This window comes from Heptranchias perlo, chromosome 17 (genome assembly GCF_035084215.1).
Source record: "Heptranchias perlo isolate sHepPer1 chromosome 17, sHepPer1.hap1, whole genome shotgun sequence".
NCBI classification, from domain to species: Eukaryota; Metazoa; Chordata; class Chondrichthyes; order Hexanchiformes; family Hexanchidae; genus Heptranchias; species Heptranchias perlo.
The window spans coordinates 10,255,530-10,270,140 of NC_090341.1; the positions used below are offsets into that span (position 1 = coordinate 10,255,530).

The 14,611-nt window shown below is 41.2% G+C and overlaps 1 protein-coding gene across 2 annotated transcripts in view; it reads right to left on the reverse strand.

Moving 5' to 3' along the window:
* The window catches only part of twf2 (twinfilin-2), a 95,053-nt gene that overhangs the window by 13,166 nt on the left and 67,276 nt on the right, over positions 1–14,611 (reverse strand). The window lies entirely within an intron of this gene.

Here is a 14,611-nt window from a genome sequence, read left to right on the forward strand (position 1 = left end):
TACTATATGATGGTGTGAAAAGACACTAACCTGCACACATGATTTCCCATAAAGGAAGTTCCCATTTGTTAGGAGGGACAAAGTGGCGGGGGTAAAAAGATGGGCACAGGGAGGGGGAAAAAATGAGAGAGATTAACCTCTGGGTAACTCTCAGGATACCTTCTATCAACCCCACTCCATCCTTTTGGTCAGAGTAGGGTATATAGTTCAGGGAAACTGGAAGAATATATATATGTATATATATATATATATATATATATATATATACACACACACACACACAACAAAAAAAAAATCACAGAAAAATATTCAGAATTCCTAATATTCTGATTTTTGTAATTATGTCTTATCTTTAATGTGTGAAGTACTAAATAGAACCCAGAGGTAGAGATAGATCAGGCCACTTTGAGTAGGGAAAGAAAGAATACCCAACTATAAGGGATGAGCTGATCTCACATTTAACAGGGATCCGATTGTATAACACTGTCTCCCATGGTATAAAAACATTTTCCATAGCTTTTACTTTTCTTTTCTCAACCAGAGGGTGGCAGGTTGGAGTTTTAGGGCGGCCCCTAGTTTGTTATAGGCAGGGATGAGCTCACTGGATCTGGTGACACTTTTAGTGGAATGTTTGCCTGCACTGCAGATGATTTTTTTCTAGTCACTATTTTAACTGGATATAAAATTTTTATCTTTTTGAGCCTAGAAATTTCTGTTGGCGATATTATGATTGTCCTCGGTCCACACAGGGGTTTATCCCACTTATTTTAAAATGGTTGTTAAAATAGCAAAGGAATGTCATATGATTGTGTCAATGTTTATTTCTAGTATAGTATAAAAATAACTCTTCATTATAGCAATTGCCACAGACCCCTACAATCTTCAGAGGATGGCTGCCTACGATGCCTTTGTCTTGTGTCATTTGCGGTCTTCTGCTTTGCAGCCAGGATCTGATGTATTTCTGTGCACATACATAGTGTACATAATGAGGATAAGGTGTGAATGAGGATTAAACATAGTGGGGGTAATTTTGTCTGTGGTGGTAGTGTAAAACGGGCAATAACGATTCAGCCACCTGTTATACATCTCTCCTGATTTTCCTTTCCAATGAAGTCAATGTAAAAGGAAAATCGGGTGGAGTGTGTAACGGGCAACCAATCTGATATCACCCATTTTACGCCTCTAAAGTTGAAAGTTCCACTAATTATACCTTAACCTCCAAAAATTAAAAGTACTCAATATACCCTCGATTGCATGCTGCAAAAAAGTGGGCATTCTCCTGTCTCTAAAATTAAAAAGTGGGTATAGTATACATAGAGTCATAGAGTTATACAGCACGGATAGAGGCCCGTCGGCCCATTGTGTCCGCGCCGGCCATCAAGCCCTGTCTAATCTAATCCCATATTCCAGCATTTGGTCCGTAGCCTTGTATGCTATGACATTTCAAGTGCTCATCCAAATGCTCCACTGCGCTCCTGGATCACTTCTGTCCTGTAATTTATCCTGTCCTTTGAACCTACAGAGTACTGTTTTGTAACCAGTGCATGTAATCACAATTCGTTGTTCTGTATGCAATAGTCCACATATTTGCACAAATGTACAAGACTTGGAGTATTGTGCACAGTTCTGGTCTCCATATTATAGAAAGGATATAGAGGCATTGGAGAGGGTGCAAAAAAAGATTTACAAGGGTGATACCAGAACTGAGAGGATATCCTTATCTGGAAAGGCTGAACAGGCTGGGGCTATTTTCTCCATAAAAGAGAAGGCAGAGGGGTGACCTGATAGAGGTCTTTAAGATAATGAACAGGTTTGATAGGGTAGACGTAGAGAAAATGTTTCCACTTGTGGGCGAGTCCAAAGCTAGAGGTCATAAATATAAAATAGTCGCTAATAAATCCAGGACAGAATTCAGGAGAAACTTCTTTACCCAAAGAGTGGTAAGAATGTGGAACGCACTACCACGAGGAGTAGTTGAGGCAAATAGCATAGAGTAATTTAAGGGGATGTTAGATAAGCACATGAGGGAGAAAGGAATAGTAGGGTATCCGGATAGGGTTAGATGAAGTAGAGAGGGAGGAGGCCCGTGTGGAGCATAAACGCCAGGCATGGACCAGTTGTGCCGAATGGCCTGTTTTGGTGCTGTAGTTTTGACGTAACTTGATATTTTCCCCACTCTTTTATAAACAACGGCAATGTGTAATTGTTGTTAGTATATATTTTAGATCATGCATTGGAATTGATCCTTTTTATTTACTTTAAAATCTACGTCAGCCGCTTTGACTGAAACTGCAAGAGAGCACTAAGGTTGAAAAATGGTAGGAGAGAAGAGGCGATAAATCAAGTTATTGCGGTTAGGTGAAACCGAGCTCGGTTTTAAAGATTGTAACAGAAAGGGAGAACTGCAGAAGGAGATCTATAGTTTTGACGTACAAAGAAAATACAAGTTACAGGAGGAACGTACAATGGGTTTATTGCAACACGCAAGGATGCCTTTGACGCCAGCACATTCTACCACTAACGTGACAGGATAAGTGGATGCCAGCAAATAACCAAACTGTAAAATTAGAATCGAGCTGCAGGACAGCTAATTGGCAAAACAATGCTGGCAGGTTAGGAGATGTTTAGGAGACTTTTAATTTTAAATTTAAACCAAAATAATTTTAATGAGTTCAGCTAAATGAATAAAATTAATGAATTCAGTAAATATTTGTAAAGTAACAAATATTTTGGCTCCCCTAATAGCTGAGTTGATAAAGGCTGTGCGTAACAGAGCTATACAGATTAGAAAGTCTGAGGTTCCATTCTCAGTCTGTGTTGAATTAGCTGATCACATATGGAGTGGGGATAGAGGTGCTACAGTTGGTCTTGTACCTCAGCGAGAAGATTAGCCAGGGTTCCAGCTTCTGACAGTGTGTGGTGTGGGGTGTGTATACGTACATCAGATGTGGTCATGATCAGACTCGGGTGTGTTGACACCCTACGGTCAAATAGTGTTTCAATATTTATTTGGGTGAAGTACTAGAGAGCAACTGACACATGAGTGAAACTGATAATCAGCATGAGTGAATGCCTTAATGGCAGGATAGAAATATACATGAAAAAAAGGAAGTTGCACTTGTTCATAAAAAATGAAACTAAACAAAAAAAGAAAATGCTCTTCCTCCCCAAGTTTCTATTCCGCAAACGTGCTAATAGTAGTGTGCATTGCTCACCTGACAGTTGTTTGTTTTCTACTGATTTATTTGTGGAAAGCTTAAAAAAATGAACTAAATTATTTACAGCAGATTGACACAATTTTTAAAAAAAAACTACCAAAAGAATCTAAGAAGGTTAAAAAAATATTTGGTACAATTCCTACTTATACACAACTCTGTTTTTTTTGTTGTCATGTATAGAAAGAACACGACAATGATAGAGTTAACTGAAAGGGGCAAATTTAAAAATAGAAGGGAGTTCCTGTTGTAAATGGTTAAGTCACTGGTGCCTTGTTTGTTGCCAGCAAAATAAGTACTTCCCCTACATTATTGATTCAAGATGCTTATGAATTTACTGGTGCAGTTCTGAAATTGGTACCCACTATTCTATTCATAAGGGTAACAATTGCCTTTGTTTTGAATTGCATGTGCCACTTAGGACACAGATACTATATTAAACACTGAGCACCGAACCTAATTGATCAGAGAGATAGCCTTATTGAAGAATGGGTTGCAGACTGCCACGTCATTGCCACATGTGTCAGAACAGCATTTCAGCCAAGTATTGCATTAAGATGGAATTCTTTTTTTTTAAAACACATGCACTATGCTGTGCTAAGTGTCATTTGGTAGCATCTGGGTCAGAAGGTTGTGAGATCAAGTCCCACTCCAGAGACTTGAGCACAACAATCTGGGCTGACACTCCAGTGCAGTACTGAGGGAGCACTGCTGGAGGTGCCGTTTTTTGAATGAGACGTTAAACCAAGGCCCCGTCTACCCTCTCATTTGAACATTAAAGATCCCACGGCACTATTTTGAAGAAGAGCAGGGAGTTCTCCCCGGTGTCCTGGCCAATATTTATCCCTCAACCAACAAGACTAAAAAAACAGATTATCTGGTCATTATCATATTACTGTTTGTGGGACCTTGCTGTGTGCAAATTGGCTGCCACAGTTCCACATTACAAATGTGTCTGCGCCTTAAAAGTACTTCATTGGCTGTAAAGCACTTTGAGATGCCCTGAGGTCATAAAAGACGCTATATAAATGCAAGTCTTTCTTTTTCTTCTTTTTAGAGCACACTGGCACTATGAAATATAAGATCTGTTCTGGCTTGCAATTTTGATTATGGCAAGATTTAAACTGGACTAGCAAGGGGACAAGGTGGGGGAAGAAAAAAGTAGGATTGGGCAGGTGACATGTATTGCTTTACACCTCTTAGCTGCTGGTCACAGTACAGCATTTGCAGTGGCCTGGTAGTAGGTTGCCTTGGTCAAGGATTGAGAGTTGAAATGTAGTTCTAAACTTCTGTAGATTACTGGTTAGGGAAAACATAAGGAGAAGTATGAATGATGTATAAGTGTGCAGGCTATTTGACTGAGACAGTGAGCACAGAGCTAGAGGGCACTAGTTTAAAATCAACAAGCTTCAGGTGACACTCGAGATTTATAAAATGGTTTCCTCACAACAATGGATGTGCAAGAGACATTCCTGCCAAATACAAGCTGATGCAATTAGCTCCTTCAAAGACGAGCTGGATAGACACCTGGCTGGGAATGTGATTGGCGGTTATACGGATAGGTCAAATACTCCATGGGGATAAGTGGTGTCTTACATAAGAACATAAGAACATAAGAAATTGGAGCAGGAGTAGGCCAATCGGCCCCTCGAGCCTGCTCCGCCATTCAATAAGATCATGGCTGATCTGATCCCAACCACAAATCTAAAGAACACAAGAAGTCGGAGCAGGACCCGGCCACATAGCCCCTGGGCCCTCTCCGCCACCCACAGGGCATTGACCGATCCGAACTCAGCTTCATGTCCAATTTCCTGCCCGCTCCCCATAACCCCTAATTCCCTTTACTTCTAGGAAACTGTCTATTTCTGTTTTAAATTTATCTAATGATGTAGCTTCCACAGCTTCCTGGGGCAGCAAATTCCACAGGCCGACCACCCTCTGAGTGAAGAAGTTTCTCCTCATCTCAGTTTTGAAAGAGCAGCCCCTTATTCTAAGATTATGCCCCCTAGTTCTAGTTTCACCCATCTTTGGGAACATCCTTACTGCATCCACCCGATCAAGACCCTTCACAATCTTATATGTTTCAATAAGATCGCCTCTCATTCTTCTGAACTCCAATGAGTAGAGTCCCAATCTACTCAACCTCTCCTCATATGTCCGCCCCCTCATCCCCGGGATTAACCGAGTGAACCTTCTTTGTACTGCCTCGAGAGCAAGTATGTCTTTTCTTAAGTATGGAGACCAAAACTGTATGCAGTATTCCAGGTGCGGTCTCACCAATACCTTATATAACTGCAGCAATACCTCCTTGTTTTTATATTCTATCCCCCTAGCAATAAAAGCCAACATTCCGTTGGCTTTCTTGATCACCTGCTGCACCTGCATACCAACTTTTTGATTTTCTTGCACTAGGACCCCCAGATCCCTTTGTACTGCAGTACTTTCCAGTCTCTCGCCATTAAGAAAATAACTTGCTCTCTGATTTTTCCTGCCAAAGTGCATAACCTCACATTTTCCAATATTATATTGCATCTGCCAAATCTCCGCCCACTCACCCAGCCTGTCTATATCCCCTTGCAGGTTTTTGTTGTCCTCCTCACTCTCTACTTTCCCTCCCATCTTTGTATCATCTGCAAATTTTGATATGTTGCACTCGGTCCCCTCCTCCAAATCGTTAATATAGATTGTAAAGAGTTGGGGACCCAGCACCGACCCCTGTGGAACACCACTGGTTACTGGTTGCCAGTCCGAAAATGAACCATTTATCCCAACTCTCTGCTTCCTGTTTGATAACCAATCCTCCACCCATGCCAGAATATTACCCCCAATCCCGTGATTTTTTATCTTAAGTAATAATCTTTTATGTGGCACCTTGTTGAATGCCTTCTGGAAGTCTAAATACACTACGTCCACTGGTTCCCCTTTATCCACCCTATACGTTATATCCTCGAAGAACTCAAGCAAATTTGTCAGACATGACTTCCCCTTCATAAAGCCATGCTGACTTTGTCCTATTAAATTATGCTTATCTAAATGTTCCGTTACTGTCTCCTTAATAATAGACTCCAAAATTTTACCCACCACAGATGTTAAGCTAACTGGCCTATAATTTCCAGCCTTCTGCCTACTACCCTTTTTAAATAACGGTGTTACATTAGCAGTTTTCCAATCTGCCGGGACCTCTCCTGAGTCCAGGGAATTTTGGAAAACTATCACCAAAGCATCCACAATCCCCACTGCCACTTCCCTCAAGACCCTAGGATGGAAGCCATCAGGTCCAGGGGATTTATCCGCCTTGAGTCCCATTATTTTACTGAGTACCATCTCTTGAGTGATTTTAATCGTATTTAGCTCCTCCCCCCCCGAGAGTCCCCTGTTTGTCCAGTGTTGGGATATTCTTAGTGTCCTCTACTGTAAAGACTGAAACAAAATATTTGTTCAGCATTTTTGCCATCTCCATGTTTCCCACCATTAATTTCCCGGTCTCATCCTCTAAGGGACCTATGTTTGCCTTAGCCACCCTTTTTCTTTTTATATAACTATAGAAACTCTTGCTATCTGTTTTTATATTTTTTGCTAATTTCTTTTCATAATCTAACTTCCCTTTCTTAATCAATCCTTTAGCTACTTTTTGCTGTCTTTTGAAGAATTCCCAATCTTCTATCCTCCCACTAAGTTTGGCTACCTTATATGTCCTTGTTTTTAGTCGGATACTATCCTTGATTTCTTTACTTAGCCACGGGTGGCTGTCATTTCTTTTACACCCTTTTTTCCTCAGTGGAATATATTTATTTTGAAAGTTGTAAAATAACTCCCTAAATGAACACCACTGCTCATGTACCGTCTTACCCTTTAATCTATTTTCCCAGTCCACTTTAATCAATTCCGCTCTCATACCATCATAGTCTCCTTTATTCAAGCTCAGTACGCTTGTTTGAGAATCAACCTTCTCACCCTCTAATTGGATATGGAATTCAACCATGTTGTGGTCGCTCGTTCCAAGGGGATCCTTAACTAGGACATTATTAATTAATCCTGACTCATTACACAGGACCAGGTCCAAGGTTGCCTGCCCCCTTGTAGGATCAGTTACATACTGCTCAAGAAATCCATCCCTGATGCACTCAATGAACTCGTCCTCAAGGCTGCTCTGCCCAATTTGATTTGTCCAGTTAATTTGATAATTAAAATCCCCCATAATTATGGCTGTTCCCTTATTACATGCCCCGACTATCTCCTGATTAATACTTCTTCCAGCAGAGTTGCAACTATTAGGAGGCCTATATACTACGCCCACTAATGTTTTTTTTCCCTTATTATTCCTTATCTCCACCCAAACTGTTTCATTATCTTGATGCTTTGTCCCAATATCATTTCTCTGTATTACAGTGATTCCTTCCTTTATTAACATAGCCACCCCACCTCCCCTTCCTTCCTGCCTGTCCTTCCTGATTGTTAAATACCCTGGCATATTTAATTCCCAGTCGTTGTCACCCTGCAGCCATGTTTCTGTAATGGCCACAAGATCATACCCATACGTAGTTATTTGTGCCGTTAACTCGTCCATTTTATTACGAATGCTACGTGCATTCAGATAAAGAACTTTCAAATCTGTTTTGTGACGCTTAGTTCCTGCTTTTTCCTTTTTTAACACTTTACCTATTACTCCATACCTTCTGTCCCTTCCTGTTACGCTTTCCTCTCTCTCCCTGCTCAGGTTCCCAACCCCCTGCCACTTTAGTTTAAACCCTCCCCAACAGCACTAGCAAACACTCCTCCTAGGACAGCGGTCCCGGCCCTGCCCAGGTGCAGACCGTCCGGTTTGTACTGGTCCCACCTCCCCCAGAACCGTTTCCAGTGTCCCAGGAATTTGAATCCCTCCCCCTTGCACCATTCCTCTAGCCACGTATTCATTTGAAATATCCTCCTATTTCTACTCTGACTAGCACGTGGCACTGGCAGCAATCCTGAGATTACTACCTTTGAGGTCCTATTTTTTAATTTACCTCCTAACTCCCTATATTCTGCTTTTAGGACCTCATCCCCTTTTTTACCTATATCGTTGGTGCCTATGTGCACCACGACAGCTGGCTGTTCGCCCTCCCCCTCCAAAATGTTCTGTAGCCGCTCCGAGACATCCTTGATCCTTGCACCAGGGAGGCAACACACCATCCTGGAGTCTCGGTTGCGGCCGCAGAAACGCCTGTCTATTCCCCTTACAATTGAGTCCCCTATCACTATAGCTCTGCCACTCTTTTTCCTCCCAGCCTGTGCAGCAGAGCTACCCGTGGTGCCAGGAAGTTGGCTGCTGCTGCCTTCCCCTGATAAGTCATCCCCCCCAACAGCATCCAAAGTGGCATATCTGTTTGAGAGGGGGATGGACACAGGGGACCCCTGCACTACCTGCCTGCATCTCTTACTCTTCCTGGTGGTCACCCATTCACTTCCTGCCTGTATACCCTTTACCTGCGGTGTGACCAACTCGCTAAACGTGCTATCCACGAGTTTCTCTGCATCGCGGATGCTCCACAGTGAGTCCACCCGCAGCTCCAGCTCCGAGATACGATCGGTCAGTAGCTGCAGGTGGACACACTTCCCGCACACATGGTCGGCAGGGACACTGGTAGTGTCCATGACTTCCCACATCTTGCAGGAGGAGCATATCACGGGTGCGAGGTCTGCTGCCATGACTTGCCTTAGCTGAGTTACCCCTTTTAAATTACGTTGAAATTAGAAAATGTTAACTATACTAGGGACCTAGGTTCACTAAAAAAAAACACTATCTGCTATAAACGTGCTATTGGAGGTGCTGTGAGAAAGAGGAGAATGTTTTTAGAATGAGGGCAACCGGACGGTGAAGAATGGTGAATATTCCAAATTTTTTTTTCATTAGCTTTGGTGATCAGGGAACATTTATATAGAACTATCAGAAAATGAAGTAGGTGGAAATGTTAGAGTATATTGTATGTGGTCTGGATTGGAGAAGCAGGATTCTTCTTTTATTTGTCTCATTTAGACCATCCAAGTTTTCTCTTCTTACCTCTCCTTTTCATAGATTTATTTTGACCCTATTATTAAGGGGGTTTGTTGCTATAATAGGGAGGTTCATATCCTGAAAAAGCCTGCATCAAAACTCAATTCAAATGCTATCATGTTGGCTACAGGGGAAAGTTTGGACTAATGATTTTGGTGTACATCAGGTCTCAGTTGAGCTGCTAAATAGAACCCGGAGGTGGAGGTAGAGATAAGTCAGGCCATTTTGAGTGGGGAAGGAAAGAATGCCCAACTATAAGTATAATTTTCATTTTCCCCCTATTCTTTGCACATGAAAACTAGCACAATCTGCCTACTGCTTTTGCAGTCACATTTAATAAATTCTACTGAGTTTTCATCATAATGGAATATGTTCACATTTTCCAATTAATCAAAAGCAAAATGATAAATTTCACAGTTAACAAAAGGTTGCTGGGCAGGAAATCTGAGTTTATATCTGTAGAACCCAGCTTCATTAGAATTAGCCTCAGGTTATTTTAAAAAGTGAAAAACTGAAAATATCAAATCTTCACTTTGGTGCTGGGCTAGTCAAATAGAATAACATTTTTAGTAGTTTTACTATTTAGGAGGCAATTCAGTCATCCTTAGTCACCAGCAATGCTGAAGATTTTTTTTAAATTTTAAAACTGTAGGTAGTGAACAGATAAAGAAACAGAAACAAACATGAAGAACTGAAGGCCTACCATTGTGCTGCTAGACTCCTGAAGGCATGTGGAAGGGCAAAAAAAATGCAGCAGAAAGTAAAACATGATAGCAAAGTTCTGTAATAACAAGGCACTGGAAACGCAATGGCTGTTTTTGTTTAATCTGCAGTAATGATCAGCAATTGGCGCCTTGTCAGCTGATTTGCTTATTGGTATGGAGTGGTTCCGAATTGAAAACCTCTTACAGGCCACAAAGTCAAGCTGAAACTAGATTATACATGAACATGGCTACCACTTCTGAAAATGGTACACATTTTGTTCATCACAGATACAATTTTTAAAAATATAAAATGACTCATCTGTTGACATTTATAGAACAGAAGAATGGTCCAACAAATAGTCCCTAGTGTGAAATGAGACTTGCTCGACCAGACGTTAACTTTGTATATGATCTTGAAGGTGAACTTTGTTTCAACACGAGTCTGGTTAAGTCCCATTCTCTATGAACGTCTCATCCAGTCAAAGAGTTAATTATTTGGACCACAACAAAGGAACTCAGAGTAATGGAAATTAATTTCTGAATTCACAGATTGTGTTCTGGCCATGCCTTTCTGTTTTCATGGGGGCTTTTATTGTACATATACAGGCATTACATATGGACATGTATACATAAAACCCTAGTATGAAAAATAAGAATCAGCTACCTTTATTGTAATTGGTTTGCTGAATATTCAGGTTGCCTGGTAAAGCCATGGTGTGCAGTTCTTTCTGGAGGTTAAGTAATGGGTCAGCCCCACTTCCCTGTTAGATCTGGAATTCTGAAATTTGAAGTCCATTCACTCTAACATACCCAATTTTCAGGAATCCAGTACAAGAGTGAAAGAGACGACAATGTTTGCACCATGATAACCTTCATTCCCTATATGTCTTCAGCATGCGTTGCAAATTGGATACGACGGAATAGTTCTTAACTATGCGCTGGTGACATCTAGTGGCAGATTGAACGCTGCAACCACTTATTTTTACGCTACTGATAGGCTGCCCAAACTGGTCAGTTTGGATCCTTTACAATGGCAAATTGTAATGTTAATCGTCTACCCAGATAATTGGACATTCAGCTCGATCTAAAACCCTGTCCCTCTCCTGTCCCATTTTTTGGAGCAAGACCTCAAATTTCAATCAACCGTGTCTTTGACTAAAAAAATAAAGATGGTGAAAATGGAGTTTATTTTTAATGTAGTTTATTGTCTGTATACAATTGTAGACACGGTCAAGTTGAAACTGAATACAATTCATATCCAAGGGTTACGTATTTGTTAAAAACACATGTACACACTTCTACAGATACCATTCCACATACACGTAACAAAGTTGAAGGGCAACTACATATTGCACAGATCAAAACAACAACCTGTAGCATTCCAATGAATATCCCACAGTGAATTCTTGCACACCGTTAAACATTCCTTCCAGACACAATAAAATACATATAAACTGATTGCTAAACAGAAGGCCAATTTTCAAAATTCTATCATCTTTGAAAACTTGCAATAAACAACTAGTGACAATTTTAGTATAATGGAATCATTCAAAGAAAATGGAATGGCAGTTACGTGATTGTCATGGAAATGTTATCTAAAAAGGTCACAAGGAAGCTTAGAATAGGTGAAAGAATGGCAGAAGTTCATACGTAACAGCTTAAAAAAAAACACAAAAAACATATTTTTGTAAAGAGATGCTTTGGATCACCAAGCAGCATAAATGTGGGCATAAAAGCATTTTTGAAAATGGGAAAAAATATTTTGTCACTTTCTTCATCTCCATATGCAATTTTTAAAAAATTTACTGTCATAAAAGCACAGAGCTGTAGTGGTCACAAATTATTTTTGAATAGTGCACTCATTGCACTCTACCTTTCCAGGGGAAAAATTGCATGCTCCTTATTTTAAAAAATAATCCAGTCAAAAACAAGTCCTAAAGTCACACTATAACAATGCTGTAAGTTGTAAATGGTCTTGTGACAATGCGCTGAAAACTGGCCTCACGATACACATATTAGTTCAGTGTCTACCTCATTAATTTACAATTCTTATTTATTCTTAATTGCACACAGAATATCATGACAAAGATTAGATAATTAAATCCAATTCAAACCAATCCAGAGGGCATAAAGTGAAAATGAAAATGAAGAAATTAACACAATGGAATTTTGATTGTCATTTATATATCTAAAATTGTTAAAATAAAACTGTGTATGCTCACAGTGCTATTCACAGTACTGAGCCAAACAGACCTGTGAAAGGTCCAGGTTCCATTCCTAGTCAGTGTTCAGTTACTTGATCATAACTGGGACTGCAGTAAGGATACCCAGAAATGGCATTAGGGAGAGGGAGAGGGAGAAGAGGAGGAAAAAACGTCAGTCAGTTCCACTCGTGTGCACTATCCAGTGACCTGTACTACGAAGCACACAGGTGTGGCTGTCTGGTGAGGACAGGATCAGGCTCGGCTATTATGCCCTGAGTGTCGAACAGCCGGTCACCACTCACCATCTAGGTTTACACAGGTTCTCAGATAGCCAGTAGTGAGGTACAGAATGAGCTACCTCCATCAGGAGAGATAAATATTGGGGGGGAAAACCCTGCAACAGGTGTGGAATTTAAATACATCAAATTAGAGCCAGCTTTTGAGAGCACCTACTCTAATATTTTCTCTATATAGTGTCCGCATTTTGTGCCAAGCATCATATCTGAAGATCATAGGGCAGACTGGTCACCTGCTCCCAGGTCTTTGCCCACTCTGCTTTGAATTGGCTGTTCAAAGGCACGGTGGTCCAGGGATAGTTAACCCTTTCTGGGGAATTGCATTAATTGAGTTTTGTTTCCAATTTGAGTTCAGATATATAAAAAATGAAGAGGTCAACTGCAATCAGTTTTTGAAAAGAAAACAATCTTTGCAGACTACAAAGAAATATCAGAAAAGCAATGACAACTGACAGACATGCATGTTTAACCATACTGCAGTCAGGACAACTGTAGAACCAAAATAAATTCCAACACCAAAAGCAGACACACACACACACACACACACAACCACAAGACTTATTACATTTATGTCAAATAGATATACACTCATCGTTGTCCCTATTCTTGTGTTTTGTGCACTATAACGGCAGAGGCAGCCCGAGAGCAGACATTCTGAGGTTGATTTTCACTGCCACCTCCCGGGGTTAACGGGACTGTAACGGCCTCAAAATCGGCTCAGGCCGACTCCATTTTGAAAGGGGCCTACCGCTGGCTGTCCAAAGTGCCTGCCTGTTTCAGGCGATAGACCCCTTTTAATATGGAAATCGGGGTCCAATGACATAAATAGGACCCCGATTGCCATTTTAGGTCAGAACTGGTTGGAGCCTGCGTCATGCACACTCCGACCAGTTACACGGACGATGGAACCGAAGAGGCCCGCCAAAAGTCAGTGTCGAATTATTTTTGTGGGTTCTGGAGGAGCAGGAGTGCACCTTCAGGGCCCACAAAAATAACCTGGGCCACTGCCGCCCTGTGATCCCCATCCAAAGTGACTGTGACCTCCCCTCCCGCAACTTACCTTGCTGGCTCGATCTTGAGGCCTCAATCTGGCGCGCTGCATTGGGATGCCTGTTTAACGCCCCACAGCACTCCTGCCAAATTTAAACGAGGACAGGGCCTCAAAATCACGGGGGCCTCTTTGCCGCCAGAATGGTTGCCCAGAAGATAAAATCGACCCCTCTGTGCAGAATGCCCCCTATAATGACATCAGGAACAGTGAACAGCACTCTCGTGCAGAGTACCACTCCTGGTGGTTGGAAGTGGTGCGTTGGACAAATTCCACTGAGTTGTTTGTCTCCAGATTGCTAGAGCAAAAGACATAGGATACAAGAGTGTTCTGAGACACTGGTAAGGATTATATGGTATATCTATTTAAACCTACACTCTAGTTTTTATTTCTGGAAACCTTATGCATGCAAGTCCCCATGTGACAAGTCCTTGACCTATGCAGTGTCATCAGGGTAGGTGCAGACTGGAGGTTATGCACTTTCCAGAGGGAGGAAGTAACCATGGGTTTTCTAGTGGGTACACGAACAAGTAATTCCAGTGCTCCCAATTACACAAGAATTCCCGTATCTTGGCACCATGTACAGAGCCCCCAATTTTAGAGGATTTTGAAACAATCTGGTTTAATCTGAGGAGGGAGAGCAATGTCAGAGTCTTTTTTTGGACCTACAGTCAACTCAGTTTCTGACTAGCACACAGGGATTTCACATGCATCAAATTTTCAATTCAAAAACACTGCATTTCTGCTCATGCAACACAGCAGTAACAGGAGTCAGTTGTTGTGTGAAGTATTTTTTAAAAAATGACTACATTATTAAAGGGTGGTGTCACCATGCTGGAGTGCTTTGGTGCAGGCTTCATTCTTAGGACAGCCAGTAATAAGTACCTTCTATAAATTCTGCTGTGGAAAGTTTACAGTGACTGCCGTATCAATGTAAGTGACTGTTGTAGCAACACAAACATTTGCAAATGCACTTCTTTGATTCTTATCTTAATTGTTATTTGTGATGATCTAAATGTGCAACACCACGTGCAATCAGCAATGTGGTAGTATTATCATGATGCACACTGCTTCAGCCGTTCCTGGACTACAGATATGGTAAAGCATCTT